General features: G+C 31.9%; 2 long non-coding RNA genes across 2 annotated transcripts in view; both read left to right on the forward strand.

Moving 5' to 3' along the window:
• LOC111093542 overlaps nt 1-5826 on the forward strand; it is an 18510-nt gene extending 12684 nt beyond the window's left edge. Inside the window, exon 4 of the long non-coding RNA XR_005381957.1 lies at nt 5765-5826. This is a non-coding gene — a long non-coding RNA (uncharacterized LOC111093542). The remainder of the gene's footprint in view (nt 1-5764) is intronic.
• A 3-nt stretch (nt 5827-5829) lies between these two features.
• LOC111093442 lies at nt 5830-16353 on the forward strand. Its single transcript, XR_005381960.1, has 3 exons — nt 5830-5888; nt 14971-15068; nt 16272-16353. It is a non-coding gene; the product is annotated as an uncharacterized LOC111093442 (long non-coding RNA).
• Nucleotides 16354-17165: the final 812 nt, after the last annotated feature.

Genomic DNA, 17165 nt, shown 5'->3' on the forward strand with positions numbered 1-17165 from the left:
AAACAAAAGAAATTGAATATAGTAATGAGGAATGTGAGAAGAGCCAGGGTAATATTCATAATACTACTTTCAGATCTGAGCCAGCTTTCCAATCTAGATCCCACTGAGAGAGAAGAGGCTAGGTCTCCAGAAGGAAGGAGCCTACAACACCATGGCTATTATACAAGATAATAACTCCCCAGTCCTTCCCTCAGGGAATCTATAACCATTTATTTAGCTAATTTCATAGTGAGGGAAAAAAAAATGTCTTCAAATCTGGGGACCATTGAACATAGGATCCAAGCTAACCTTTATGCCTTGCATGAAAAGCATTAACGTGGATCCTTCATTAGAATGGTGGCCAAGTAATAAATGGACTCCTCACCTAGGTCTGCATTACCATAGATCTACTTGTTTGATGGACTCACATGGTGATTTTTTTTTTTTTTTTTGTCACTAAGTGTATAATTGTAATGGGTATACTTGGGGATTTGTATAATGCCCTGTAGCTCCTTAGTCAGTGGGGTAAGACTCTTACACTGGGGAATGTTTGTCTAACAAAAGCATTCTTTGCACTCACATCAGAAAGGCAGTCAGAATTCACTGTTCTTGAAGGTTAATGCATTCACTGTTCCAGGGAGTGAGGGATAAATCCTATGAAGCCTCAGGGACTGCAATATCAATGAAATTTTCGAAAGGCTAATGAGCTAGACTATGTTAGCACATGCCCTGTGAAGCTACATTTCTCAACTGGGAGAAAGGGAGATTTTTGTTCCTCAGCAGACATTTGGTGATATCTGGAAACATTTTTAGATGCTATAAATGGGGAAGTAAAATATTAGAATCTAATAGGTACAATCCAGGGAAGCTTCTAAGCACCTACCAATATATAGGGCAGATCTCTAAAACAAAAGTTAACTTGCCTGAAGTCAATAATGCCAAAGTTGAGAAGCTCTGCACTAAAGTAAGAGATAATTTTTATTCTGTCTCACACTTCCCACAAACTAAGAAATATGACTTTTAGAAGACCTCATGTTCTCTAACTCAGAACAATTCTGAAAGGCTGAACTTACTTCAGAACTTCCTGTGTGATTGGCGCCACACCTTTGTTGAACCAAGCCTCTCTATATGCCCACCTTACTTTATCCTCTTCCCCAACAGGACATGATTGCAAGATTAAACCCTAATACAATTTCTGCTAAGTAATCTCCATTTCAGAGCCTCCTTCCAATGAGATCTAACTAGCAAGAATACATAGACTCAAGTTCAATTTGTTGCTTGTCCACTTAGTAGCCGAATAATCCTGGTTATATCATTTAGCTTCTTTGAGCCTCTGGTTTGTCATGAATAAAATGAAAATAATAATAGTTTTATCACAATATCATTAATTTATTATGCAACGGTAAGGTACTAAATAATTGTACTAGATTTATATTATCTTTTAACTGAAATATTTTGATTGAGAAAGAAACATGAGGAAAAAAACTTAAATATTTCAAGTAATAAAAATTAGGTAAGTTTATAGTATTAACACATATAGTAGATTTAGATTAAAAAAACACTATAATTCTTATGAAAATTCACAATTTTGTTTCCTTTAAATTAGTAAACTAATCAATCAAATTCTTTATAAAGCTTTTTAAATTTCTTTAGCAATTCCTTGTTTTCAACTTTCTGTTTCTATGGTGACAAGTGCCCATTTAGTTATTCAATCACAGAACAATACTTTATTGTGTTTTTCAACCACAAAATAAGTCCTTTTTAAAATAGGTATTCTCAAGCAGTAATTGAAGTAATAAACTCTAAACTCTAATATGTCAACCACTGACGTTAATGACAGTTTCTAAAGTTTTGAAATATACTTGAAACATGAAATTATATTTCAAAGCTTTTTTAAATCAAATGATTAGACATTTAGAAACTTAATATTTTGCCATTTGTAAGAAAAGTAGATTTCCCAAACATTGCTGATTTCCCAAACATTGGTATTTAACATACAAATGAAAAAAATATACAATTAAATTTAATTAACATAAATGAATGATAGTAATAAAAATGAAAAAAAACAATTAAATGAAAAGATAAATAAATCCTATTAAGAATAATTACTAAATTCAAAAATTGAAAATAATGTAATAATAAAGATCATTATAACTTTTAATTATTTCATACAATATTATAAGTAAAATTATAACATTTCAAATAAAGATATCATTGGATTGCATTAATTGTATGTATTATTAATACCATAGACCTTATATAAATAAATAAAATGAAAATAAAACTTTAATTTGGCCAAAGTTTTTCACCAAAATGATTTATTTTAATAGAATAAATAAATCTGATAGTTTTTTTAAATCAATAGTTTAAAAGTGTAGTCATGAAATACAATTTAAGAGCTATGCTTTAAATTTTGTTAATTAATCATCCTTCAAGGTTTTATTTGTTTTGTTTTGCTTTATTTTAAACACACTAATGATATTGGCATATATATTCTTTTCACCAAAACAACTCGATAACACAGTTCTAGGGCAGGGAGGAGATAAAGGCAGAAATGTCAGTAATGTTGACCTAGGAGAAAACAGAGCCATGGTCCAATAATGTGCTCTTTTATACTCCATCCTATAAGAGGAAAAGTATCTAGACATCAGCTGAGAATTTCACTAGAAGTAAGGAGCAAATGAGGTAAGTATATACTGAGAGGCAAGTATTACTTACCAGACACTTAATTTATTCTTTTCTCATTTCATACAAACAGGCACCAGTAATAATCACATAGATATTATTTCCATTTTGGACATGATGAAATCAAGGTTGAATGAGATAAGTGAATGTTATTAGCTCAACTTTTTTAGAATTAGGATTCAACAGTCTTGATTAATTCAACAGACTATGGTTTCTCTATTAGAAGAAGTTTCTTCCATATTAGTTCTTTCAATTTTTTAATAAAAATAATAAATCAGTTTCAAAAGCCAGCAACAGCTGAGTACACTCATAAGGGGAAAAGGTAGAAGAGTATATATAATACGGTGTAATACTGCTCCACCGCCTAGGGCAAAACAGGAGCCACTTAGAAAGTAACTACATTAATACTACTGTTCTGTTGTGACTTTGATCATTAGCTGGAGCTTGTGCATTAAATAATTCATAACAGAAGAGGGCCCAGGACACTGTGCTTTGGTTATAGGTAGCTAATTTTTGCTGGTGTACACTTGGTGAGCTACTAAAGCCTACTGTTTACATCAGAACACCCTCAGGGTGAGACAAATTTGCTAACTGATTGGAATTTCTTCCTTCTCTGAATTTTCAAGACACTTAGACCTTAAATATCTATCCTTCCCTTGCTTTGTCTCTTACAGCAATGTTTCTAGGCCATCTTTCACACCCGAATTAAAGCTCTGAAGTTCGGCAGAAATTGAAGCTTCTTCTCTTTAGTATCTCTCACATCTAGCAGTGATGTCCACAAAATGGGAATTTAACACATTGTTGAGAGCCATATTAATTGAAATTACATATTTTGTTTGCTTTAACCAGAAATTGTCACAATAACATATAACACCATTTATTCTGTGCAGATGACATTAGAAAATAACAATGCATAATAATGCAAGGCCTTTTATTCAAGGCTTTGTTGATATAATCTTGATGATGCTAATAAAAATGTTGCATTATTATGAAGACAGCTTCTCTTTTTAGGAAAAATAACACTATCATTTAGCTTATTAAATGTAACTTGAGCTCTTCTTCAGATGCACTCATAATCAGTATCGGCTTTTAACATTAAGCTTCATAACAGAAAAATCAGTAAAAATAAAGCTCAGAAATTTTATTCAAAATATTTCTATTAAGTTATGACTTTTGGAGATTTTATTTCTTGAAAAACATCCTTTTTTCTCCTAAATGCATTTATTATATTTTGGAAATATATGGAAGGAAGTGTGTCTCATAAATTTTAATTTCTCATGCAAGTTTTGCCTAAATTTCAAGTAATAGTCTTTTTTTGGCCTTCATATTATTGAAATTTAAACGAAAGAAATGTAGGGGTACCTGGGTGGCTCAGTTGGTTAGGCATCTGCCTTCAGCTCAGGTCATGATCCTGGGGTCCTGAGATTCAGCTCCATGTCAAGCTCTCTGCTGAGCTTCCTGCTTCTCCCTCTTTCTCTGCCTGCTACTCCCCCTGCTTGTGCTCTCTCTCTCTCTCTCTCTCTGTCAAGTAAATAAATAAACTCTTTAAAAATATTTTAAAGAAATAAATAAATGAAAGAAATGTAAAACAGTAGAATGGAAAAAATATTGGCCTTTAAAATTGGAAGATATATTTTAGTTTATTTTCTTCTCAATGACAAGGTATTTAGTTAAATATATGTGTGTGTTTATATAAGTATATATATATTTATATATGCATTTAGTTAAATATATGTATTTATTTAAATACATATATTTGTCTCCTTCGCCAACATGACACAGTTCATCCAGACTATGAAAGTTAAAAAAATGTAGTGAATAGGAAAGTGATTTACATTCTAAAAAAGAAAGTTTACATACCAAGTATTTGATTATTGATATCAGATATTTGGTTATTAAGCCTTGGGAAACTAAGCAGAACTTTAGCCATTTGTGATATTTCATTGGTTATGTTATTAATGCTTTACAAAATTGTTTCTATTTCTGGGTGTGTGTTCATTTTGCGCTATGTGAAAAATCAAGAATTTTTTGGAAAAAATGAGATGAGTGATATTTGTGTTTAGTTTATCTTTCATTTATCTTTTCCTAACTGCTTTGCAAACAAACAAATATTTGTCCTTTATTTCTTTGTAGGAACATGTTCTAGTTAACTATGAAGATCAGACAACTGGGAGCAACCTGATCCTTTTAAAATTTTATTTTATTATTATTATTTTTTTAAGATTTTATCCATTTGTTCTTGAGAGACAGAGAGAGAGAGAGAGAGAGAGAGGCAGAAGGAGAAGCAGGCTCCATGCAGGGAGCCTGAAGTGGGACTCGATCCCAGGATCCCTGGGATCTCACCCTGGGCTGAAGGCAGACACTCAATCACTGACTGAGCCACCCAAGCATCCCTCCTTTTAAAATTTTAACATTTATTGATAGAGTTGGAAACATGGGTAATTTTGCTTGCAATTTTTCCTTAGAATTTAAAATGTCCATAAGAATCTTCATATTTGTAAGAGTATTTGTTCTGTGAAATTAAATCATCAGTGAATATGTGTACTTGTGCATTATATTTTACTACTATGTTCGGAAAGATATTAGCAATGCAAAATGGTACCTAGTTCTGTCCTTGAGAAGAAAAGATACTTATCTTTTTAAACAACAAGTGAAATAAATAAAATAATAAATGATTAAACAAAGCCTGAGAATTCTTTAGAAGTTGTTCTTGCAGAGTACCACTAGGAAGAGATAAATGAGAGGTTTTCTCTTCCCAGTGTGTTTATGATTCAAAGGTCAAGGCTGCGAAATTCAATAAAATGGCTATTTTTTTATCTGCCCATGACTAGCATCTTCTAAAATTGCTAATTACTTTTGAGATAATTTCAACATTAAATCATTTTCAAGACATCCAGATTCAACATAATTCAGTTTCTTCTTACAGAAATGGATGAAGGAAGAAGACACAATATTAATCTAAAGATTAGCATCGAACAGAATAAGATATTCTATGTCAATGGGTATCTGGCCATTTGTCAATAGAGAACCAAAAAGGAGATCATAGAGATAATGCTTTATTTTTTAAAAATATTTATTTATTTATTCATGAGAGACACAGGCTGAGACACAGACAGAGGGAGAAGCAGGCTCCCTGTAAGGAACCAGATGCAGGAATCGATCCTGGGATCATGTCCTGAGCCAAAAGAAGATGATCAACCACTGAACCACCCAAGCGTCATGAGGTAATGCTTAACAAAACCCATTTCTAGAGCTCAAACGGGGAAAAAAAAATGTTTGGTTTTTGTATAACTCAAAAAATTTTTAAACAAAAGCACCTTACTACTTTCAGTGCCAGACTTGAGTAGGCAAGAATGTCTCTGAACCAATTTCTCAGAATGGTTATTAACCTGTTATTGTATTGTAGAATTTCCAGGATGGCAGGAAAAAAAAAAAAAAAAAAAAAAAAGCATCTAAAAGTCCATTTCTCCATAAAAGCAATGAGAACCCTGGCAAAACTTTTAAAAATCATTCTTTCAGAGTACTTGATTTCAAAAACTAAAAGCTTTCTTACCAAAAGCTATCCTGTTTATGCAAGAAAAGTGTTTAAATCTTTGTAAGAATAATGATTTGGGGGAATTTCTGTTTTCTGTATTTAAATATTTTTCTCCTTTTGGCACCTGGATGGCTCAGTCAGTTGAGCATCTGACTCTTAGTCATGATCTCATGGGTCTTGGGATCAATCCCCAAATCCAGCTCTGCACTCAGTGGGAAGTATGCTTAAATATTCTCTCCTCCCCAACTCCCTGCCCCATCCTTAGCTTGTGCTCTCTCTCTCTTTTTCAATAAATGAATAATATCTTAAATATTTTCTCCTCAACTTGTTTATGGCCTTGAAAACTGATATCTACACAACACCATTGTGAATATTAGCAAAATTGTAGCCACTGAAAGGGGGGCACAGAATGATAATGGAATGCCCCCAAAAGTCCTATTCCCAGAGAATTATTACTACATGACCTATCTAGCATATAATGGCAGAACCCTGAAATTTCCATTCGCAAAGCTTTGTCTTTATTTGAACTAACTTTATGCTTGTTCAGAACAAACTTTTCCTTGTGGCATTTTTCAAAAGAAAAAAAAAATCTGTTGCAATTGTTTAACATCATAGCTGCCTGAGGCAGTGATGTCATTTGGGGCAATAAAAATCTAATCAAAAGCTTACAGAAAAATCAGAGTGGTGAGATGAAAATAGGGGCTTATAAGTCAGGATATATTCCTAGTGATCTAGGGAAAGACAGGTACATATACAGTACTTTTAGCATGCCCAGAGAAGTTCTACCAAGACCTTATTGTCTCACCTCACCTCAGTTTTTACCTATTGTTCAGGCCAATATTAGGACTCTGGACAAAGAGAAACTTCCATCTAAGTCTCTGTTGTGAACAGCCAGAGGATTAAACACAAGCCCTGATTAAACACAGAGCTCCTTAGTAAAGTGTGGGAGGCTTAGGGATTCAGAACTGTTAAGAAATCTTTAGCTAAGCCAAGAAAATAGCACTGGACAAAGAACATTGATTTCAGAAAATTTTCTAAGAAAGTCATTAAAGAAGCCACCAGCAAAAGCAGCAACAAATACTAGCCATAGATACTGGCTGGGGGTGGGAGATGGCAGATTTGCATACAAGACTCATCACATTATATTATTTAAGTCTAGTATTCAACAAAGAATTATGACACTGAAGAACCAGAAAGGTATGGGTTCATCAATATAAAAGTTAAAAAAAGAAAGAGGTTAATAAATACTTTTGCTAGGGAAGCTCTGACATTGGACATATTGGACTCCAACTTTCAATCAGTTACTAGAAATATGTTCAAAACCTAAACAATATCATGTCAAAATTATAACAGAAGTATAAAAAGGATTTCTCAAAATCAGAATATCAATAAAGAGATCAAAATATTTTTTTCAAAAAAGAACCAGAGCCAAATAAAAATTCTGGAATTGAGAAAGTACAGTAACTGAAATGAAAAATTCGAAAAAGTTACTCAATGGCAGATTTCTGCTGGCAGAAAAAAAGGACAGGAGACCTGATATAAGTTAACTGTGATTATACAGCCTGAGGAACAAAAAGGAAAAAAAATGAAATAAAATGACCTCAGAGATTTCGGAACAATATCAAGCATACCAACATATGCATAACACTCCCAAAAGAAAAGGAGCAGAAAAAAATATTTGTAAAAACAGCAAAGATAACCTTCCAAAGTTGATGAAAAATGGATCCATTCATCCCACAATTCAACAAACTGAAAGATAAACTCAAAGAAATCCATAACCTAGACACATTGTAGTCAAACTATCAAAAGCCAAGAAAGAGAAATTTAAAAACCTGAGACACTATCATATAAAAGGGATCATCAGAGTACCACCCATATGCCTTCAGCTCAGGTCGTGATCCCAGGGTCTTGGGATGGAGCCCCACATCAATCTTCCTGCTTAGCAGAAGTCTACATCTTCCTCTCCTTCTGCCCCTCCCCTCCCCTGATGTGCTCTCCCTTTCTCTCTTTCTCAAATAAATAAAATATTTTTTAAAAAGAGATCATCAAGAAGATTAACAATTGACTTCTAATCAGAAACTACAAAAACAAGATGCCAGTGGAATGATACAGTTAAAGTGCTGAAAGAAAGAGAATTCAACAAGAATTCTATATCTAGCAAAGCAAATTCTTTAAAAATGAAAAAGAAATGAAGATAGCCCCTGACTACCAAAAACCAGGATAATATGTCACTAGAAGACTTGCTTTTTAAGAAATATTGAAGAATATCCTTCAAGCTAAAAAGAAATGACACTACATAGTAACTCAAATACATATACATATAAAGATCATCAGAAAGGGACATTACATACATGAATATAAACCATAGTATACATGTATCTTTTTGTTACTCTTTTCTTTTCTTACCTGACTGAAAACAAAACAAAACAAAACTGCATGAAACAATAATTATAGAACTGTGCTGATGAGCTTATAAGGTATAAAGACATAATCTTTATGATTTTAATAGAACAGAAGGAGAGGGGGATAAAATTGTATTGGAGCAAAATTTTTGTATGATGTTGAAATTAGGTTGGTAGTAATCCAAATAAGATTGTTTCAATTAAGGTGTCAATTGAAAAAAAAAAAAAAGGAGAAAAAGAAAGGATATAAGGGAATTCCAAGGAAACCACTAAATTCAATTTAATAATATAGTAAATTAAAAAAAAAACAAGAAAATTACAATAATATGCAAGAAAATATTTAACCCAAAAAGAAAACAGTAGGGATCCCTGGGTGGCGCAGCGGTTTAGCGCCTGCCTTTGGCCCAGGGCGCGATCCTGGAGACCCGGGATCGAATCCCACGTCGGGCTCCCGGTGCATGGAGCCTGCTTCTCCTTCTGCCTGTGTCTCTGCCTTTCTCTCTCTCTGTAACTATCATAAATAAATAAAAATTAAAAAACAAAACAAAACAAAACAAAAAGAAAACAGTGATGCAGAAAATGGAACAAAAAAGACATATAATGTGCAAAAGAAATCCCAAATGTTTGACACGAGGCCTAATTACAGTAATTACAATAATGTAAATTGATTTAACACTCCAATCAAAAGGTGGGTATTGAAATAGTGGATGAAAAAGAAAAGTCCAACTACATGTTGCCTACAAAAGCCCTATTTAGGATTTAAGACACAAATTGATTTAAAGTACAAAAACCAATATAAACTTGCATGCTAATACCAGACAAAATAGAATAAACATTATTACTAAAGACAAAAAAAAAAATCTTTTATAATGAAAAGAGGAGACAATAGAAAAAAATCAACCAAAGTTAAAATTGGTCCTTTCAAAGGATCCACAAAGTTGGCCAACCTTTACCTACCCAGAAAAACAAAAGAGAGATTTGTATTACTAAAAATCAGAGATGAAAGAGAAAACATGATGCTTTTAAAAGAAGCAAAGAAATTATAACAGCAGACTATGAAAAACACGGGTGCCAACAAATTAGATAATCTACATATAATGGACAAATTTCTAGAAAGACACAAACTACCAAAATCAGCTCAAGAAGGAAAAGGAAATCTGAATAGACCTATAATAAACAAAGAAATTTAATTAGTAATTTAAAACTTAACACATACACAAAAACTCATTGTTAGATGTTTTCAGTAATTACTTCTACCAAAGATATAAAGAAGAATAAATATCAATTCTACACAAAATCTTCCAAGAAAATTAAAAAGAGGAGGGAATACTTCCCAACTTATTCTGTAACAATATAATTATTATATAATTCTTATACAATATCAAATTATATATCAATATTATATATTATAGAATTATAATATTACATATAATATTATATAATTTTATAATTATAATATTATAATTCTATAATATTAGCCATTGTTATTCTGTTATTATTTGTTAGACCCAAATCAGTGAAAGAAATCACCTGAAGAGTTATAGAAAATATCCTTTATGAAGTTATATGCTAATATTTTCCATAAAATATTAGCAAGACAAAACTGGCATCATATAAAAATATTTTAGATCACAACCCAATGGGATTTATCTCAGGAATGCAAGATGAATTTAACATTTAAAGTCAATCAATATACTACACCACAAGACAAAAGAAATAACAACATATGATCTCAATAGATGCACAAAAAATTTGAAAAAAAAACCCAACATATTCTTATCATAAAAACACCCCAAAAATAGGAACAGAATGGCACTCTCTAAACCTAATAAAAACATCTATTAAAAATTTCACAACTAAAAACATTCTTACAGTGAAAGACTAAAGGTTATCCCCTCAAGTTGAGGACCAAGATAAGTACACTTGCTCTCACTGCTTCTATTAGACATTGTCCTAGAGATCCTATCCTGGAAAATTAGATAAGAAAAAAAGAAATAAAAAGCATCCAGAGTAGAAAGAAGAGATAAAATTGCCCCTATGAGCAGATGATATGATAGTATAAATACAAAATTGTATAAAAAACACAAAAACTACTAGGACAACTAATGAAGGATTTCAGCATGGTTTTAGGATAAAAAAATACACACAAATTAATTGCATTTTCTGAAAACAAAAATTCCAATAAAATTAAAGAATTATATTTATTTATAATAGCATTATAAAGAATAAATATTTAGAAAAAATATCGAAAGAGGTATAAGAATCTACATTTTTGGCATTTACAGAGCACCTAGATAAAAGAGAAGGGATCCTATATTAATGGTTTGGAAGACTTACTATTCTTAGGATGGCAATACTAGTGAAAATGATCCATAGAGTCAATCTTTGCCTAAATTCTTGCTATCTTTAGGCAGACATTGACAAGTTGGTTCTAGATTTCATACGGAAATGAAAGATACCCAGAATAGACAAAACGCTCAAGAAAAAAAAAAAAAATTTGAGGACCAAATACTTTTCTCTATTTTGAATATTACTATAAAGCCACACTAATCAAGACACTGTCATATTTACATAACCCTAGATATACACATCAAGATCAATGGAACGTAATCAAGAATCTAGAAATAAACCCTTACACTATAGTCAATTGATTTTGACAAGAATATCAAGACAATCCAATGGGCTAGTCTTTTCCATATTCAGAACAATGAAGTCGGGACCTTATATCACATCATAGAGAAAAATTAGTTCAAGTTGGAAATATACTTAAGTATAATATTAAAATTATAAATAAATTAGAAATAAGCATAGGAGTAAATTTCGTGATGTTGGATTAGGAAATAGTTGTTTTTTAATATATATATTATATATATATTTATATATATATAATATATATATAACCAAAGCACAAATGACAGAATAAATAAAAAGTTGAATTGGAATTCATAAAAACTTAAGCCTTTATGCTTCAAAAGATATTAAGAAAATGGAAACACTGGGCAGCCCCAGTGGCTCAGCAGTTTAGCACTGCCTTTGGCCCAGTATGGAATCCCTAAGACCCGGGATCAAGTCCCACGTCAGGCTCCCTGCATGGAGCCTGCTTCTCCCTCTGCCTCTCTCTCTCTCTCTCTCATGAATAAATAGATACAAATCTTAAAAAAAAAAGAAAGTGAAAACACAAACCACAGAATGAGAGAAAATATTTATAAGTCATGTATTTGTTAAAGGACTTCTATCTAAATACATTGAAGACATTTACAGCTCAATCCTGTTTTTAAAAAATGGTATTTTCTTTCCACACTTACTACATCAATTATATTTCCTCCAAACAAATAGTGGCTGCCCTAGATTTACAATTAACTAACCTTAAGTCCATCTTCAAGTAACATTATGCTACATATAATGTAGGTAGCTACTAATAAAGTATCACCAATTCTTCCTTTCTGCCCTTGTATTATTGTCATAATTAATTTACCTATCCAAAAGCATTGCTACTATTAGTACATTAAAAACCCCGGGATCTTTTAGATCAATTAAGAATAAAAAATAAGATTTTTGTTTTACACTTATTTATTCCTTTCCCAGTCTTTTTTTTCTTTCTTTATGCAAATCCAATTTTCTCACTATAAAATTTTCCTTCTCTTTGGAGAACTTATTTAAGCATTTCTCACACAGCAGATCTGCTCGCCAGAGAATTCCTTTTTTCATGTGTGACATTCTTTATTTCTTCTTCACTTTTGAAGGATAATTTTATTTGATATAGAATTTTACATTTCATTCTATTTGTTTCTTGCTTGAGTGGTTTCTGCTGAGAAGTATGTCTAATTTTTACCCTTGTTACTATATAGATAAGAATTTCTTACTCTGGCTTTTCTCAAGATTTCTTCTGTGTTTCATTTATTACAGTTTAAATATGATATACCTACATATAATTTTCTTGGTATTTATATTCATTGGTGTTATCTGAGCTTCCTAGATCCATGGTACAGTTTCTGTCATTAATTTTGGAAAATCCTTGACCATTATTATTTCAAATATTTTTACTTCAATCTTTTTTTCTCCTTCTGATATCATATATATATATATATATATATATATATATATTACACCTTTAAAAAATCTCCATCAGTTTTTGGATAGTATTTTTCCTTTTTTTTCTTTTATTTTCAGCTTGGGAAGTTTCAACTGACCTGTCTTCAAGCTCACTGATTCTTCCCTTGACCATATCCTGTCTACTGATGAGACTATTGAGGGCATTTTTTTTCTTTCTGCTATGCTTTATTTTAATTTTTATTATTTACTTTTGATTCTTAGAATTTTCACCTCTCTGTTTGCATTACCCATCTGCTCTTACATGTTGTCTACTTTTTCATTAGTGCCTTTTTCATATTAATAATAGTTGTTTTAAATTCTCTGATTCGGGTCTTCAGATTCCAGATTTCTCTAGTGACCTTATTTTTGTCTCCCCTTTTATTTGGGGCTCCCCTAAGTACTGTTCTTAGGGATTCTGTGTCTTGTGGCTAGTTTAGCTATAATCTACTGGAACTCTGTTGATGTAAAGATAAATAGTAAGGCAGAGAAAGCACTCTATAATATTATGATTGCATCTCATTATTTTAATGGGTCTATTTCACTGTGCTGTGACTTTCACAAGTGCTTCTTAGCTTTTCTTCCACTCTTAGATGAGACAGCAAGTCTAGAGGGTTTCGGAGTGGGGTAAATGACATTTTCCATGATAGGATAGACTCTTAAGTATTTTCCTTGGAGTCCTTTGCTATGGAGAAAGCTCTGGGTGTATTTCAGAACTATTTGTCTTTTCTAACCCCTGCCAGAACCACTAGGAGATCTTTCTTAGATCTTTATTGGGTGCCTAGAAAGAAAACCCATAAAAATGTGCACCACCCCACACGCAAGACTGCAAAAGCCTTCCCCACCCTCTGGTGGTTTATTATTCTCAAACTAACTCACAGTCAGCTTCTAGCAATTTGTTAATATTACTATGTTGATGTTCTTACCAGTTTATGTCTCCTGCTTCTCCTGGAAAGCCAAGAGACATCACCTCTGATTCTCTGTATGTGCTTATGTCTCTAGATTTTGAGGTAGCAGTTTGCTTTGCAATGTTGGTTTTCTTACAGGTGCAAGAAACATCATTGATTTTCAGTTTGTACAACCATTTCTTATTATGATGGTAGTAATGACTTACAAGCTCTTTAGCTATTGGAGCTGAAATTGGAAATCTATTAATACTCACTGATAAAGTATTAGCTTTATTCTTAAAATTTGTTTGTGCTACTGTGCACTTAATTTTTTATGTGGCATTTCCTCTTTCTGCTATTAACTTTGTGGTGAATTTGACAAAAGCTCTTGAAATATAATTCTTGTCTGTATCTATTTACTGGCATTTGAAACATCTTTTCCATTACATTCTCATGTTACTCCTCCCCTTTTGCCAAGTGAGAGCCTGCTCAGCTTAACTTGTTAGAAGGCTTCCAGTTGCTTCCACATCCAACCATTTATCTTTCTTCTCTTCTTCACCCATTGTACAGGTGTCCCTCTGCTATTTCTTTCACCCTACATTTAGCAGTCCCAGTTAGTGGCACTTAATAGGATCTCGACTCATGCCATGGTATCTGGCATATGGTATGAGTTGATGTTTAAGAGCAATAAAATGGGAAAAAAAATCAGTGGCTATTCATCAGAGTTTATTAATATAAGTTTGTTAAAACAGGAGTATTTAAAAAATTAAAAATCCAAATGATGTGAAAAAGTACACTTTTACTTAAAAATATGTGATTAAAAGTCTATTATTTTTCTGATGCCACAATTTAAGTGTTCACATTGTGACTTTGAACTGCAAACCTGAATAAAGTACAAGAAACATCTCACTCAATTTTCTCAGTGTTTAATTCACTCATTTTAGAGATAGGATAGTATGCCTCAAAAAGTAAAGTGAGTAGCACAGATTGTACAATCTACCAATTTACAGATCAGTGCTCTTTCATTATATCATCCTGTCTCTGACACCTCTGAATAATTTGCTAGTTGTAGACAGATAAATGGAGGCTATGGATTGCTACAATTTTCAGTCAAGGCAGTCTCAACCAATAATGTTACCAACAATATCCCCCACAGACATATTTATTACAACCATTCCCTGTTTTGTTCTACATCAGCAGGTCCATCTGGCAGTGAAGGATTGACCAGGTGTTCTGGGGAAAAGTTGGCACACAACTGCCTTGAATATTGTGATACTAGCAGAAGGGAGAGATTTTGAAAATGAAAGGAAATTAAATTATTCTTGGTATATATGAGCTTACAAGACATTTTTAGGTGGTAACAATTATGGAACATCTTTTGCTTTATTTGTAGATTTTTTTGGCTTGGTTTAAAAAATCAAAAGGAAGTATAAATATTCAAGAGAAATGGAGTGTCATATCCATTAGTGTCATGAATAAACAAAAGCTTAGGTAAGCAACTTTGAATATCTGTAGTTAAATGCAAAAAGAAAATAATGTATAGCATATCTCACCAAAACTATTTATTATTTTAAAAAGTAATAATAATAAAAACTGTTTCTTGATTAGTCTTGATTAGTTGGTACCTGACTCAGGTTTTTTCAATCAGATGATCAGAATAAGGTTTACAAAGGACCTTTGCCTTATTAAATTGAATTTTGTGGCTCAAATTAGTTAATCCTTTCCCTAAAGTGAACAATTTCCTGTGTACATTAGCTTATCAAAGACAATGAAGGTATTAAGAGACCAGATCTTACTTTAATACTACAGAACTATGATTGAATAACAAATGTAGTTCCTGTCCACTGAGGCTTCAAACAGCCCCCAAGAAGCTTTACCAGACAAAGAGATGTTTTTTGTGTAGAGCACTGGTACACATTAATGAGACATTTCTATTGCTAGTACCAGCACAATGCAATGCCCTTGACTTTCATTATGTAACGATTAATACCATGGCAAAAGTGTTTCTATCAGCCTAGAATATTCATATGTTGTATCATAAAATATACAGCCGTACAGCATTTCTATGGTCCTTTAAGTCAGGAAAAAATGATTAATGTTCTATGATTTAATTAACTTTTATTTAAGATTTTATTTATATTTTATTTGATATTTTTACCATAACCTTTACATTATATTTAAACTGTTTCAACTAAAAGTATTATTTAGTGACTTTAGAAAAACAGAAAAAACAAAACTTAAAATCAAGGTTGATGATTATACTATTTAGAAAGAACATTTAAATATACAGCTCTTTTTATATATTAATTTATATATATGTGTGTGTTTGAATTGGATATTTAACCAACTGAGTTACCCAGGCATCCCATTTTACTATATTTCTTCAACATCTTCTCAACTGAGAATTTTGTTGCCTACACTGTTTTTGTTGGCTTTCCAGTGACATTCCCTCCAGGGTTTATTCTTGGTTCTGACTAAATGTATTCAATGGTCATCACCAATAAATCACTGAGATCATCCTTGTTGTCATGTTATCTTTTACATTGTTTAATTTAATTACCAATGTTATGTCTTCAGAAGTACTCATTTTCTATTTCCTGAGTCTTTTATACCATAGAATCAGCCAGCTGCTTTAATTCTTTTATGACTATTAAGATGAGTCTCATTCTTAGATCATACTTAACTTTCCTTCAGGACTTGACAATGGCTGCTTTACTTATCCTCTGATGAATAGCATTTCTGTGGAAAAATATAAGGCAAGTGATTTTACTCTTACAGGTAACTTTTCTTACTACTCATGGAATGAGAAATTACCTTTGAAATTCAGAGGTATTGGTGTATTCACCATGAATCTCAATTTTTACTTTTGGTGTCATCTTTTCTTCCAAATAGTATACTCTGATAGCTTTTTATTTGTATTATTCCATCTAATTTTTCTGTGAATTTATTTCCTATATAATTTATTTTTTTCCTATTGTATCCCTTATGAATATTATTTGTATTGTTTACTTAAGGGATACCAATTATTTTATGTTACATCATCTGTGTCTTTATATAAATAAGTTTCTTTGTATTGATTTAATGTCTTTGACTTTTCTTCTATGTTCACTACAACTTCTGAAGCCTTTTTCCCATAACAGCAATTTAGTTTTCAACTGTATTTATTTTGCTTCCCTCAGTTTCTAATTTATTTAATAAATCCAATATTGTTCTGCATTTAGTTTATTTATTTAATTCTGTCATTTACCTCTATATAATATCCTATCTTTTAGGTATCTGTTTACTGTTTTCATTTTACTGATGTAACTGAATTGAATTTTTTAATAACTCAGTGCTTCTAAGGAAGTTTCTGTATCCCTTTTTTAGCTGTTTGTTTTGTTATTGTTACTGCTCTTTTATGTGATAGATTTACTTATATTTTGTGACACTTCATAATCATAGGTAGCGTAAATGGCCTTCTACAGGTTCTTTTTTTTAAAACTGCAGGGCAAGTGGATTCTTTTTGACACCTATTTTTTTTTTTTTAAGATTTTATTTATTTATTTGAGACAGAGAGAAAGAAGCACAAGCACAGGGGAGGGGCAGAGG

The sequence above is a fragment of the Canis lupus genome, chromosome 31, assembly GCF_011100685.1.
Source record: "Canis lupus familiaris isolate Mischka breed German Shepherd chromosome 31, alternate assembly UU_Cfam_GSD_1.0, whole genome shotgun sequence".
In the NCBI taxonomy this organism is placed as follows: Eukaryota; Metazoa; Chordata; class Mammalia; order Carnivora; family Canidae; genus Canis; species Canis lupus.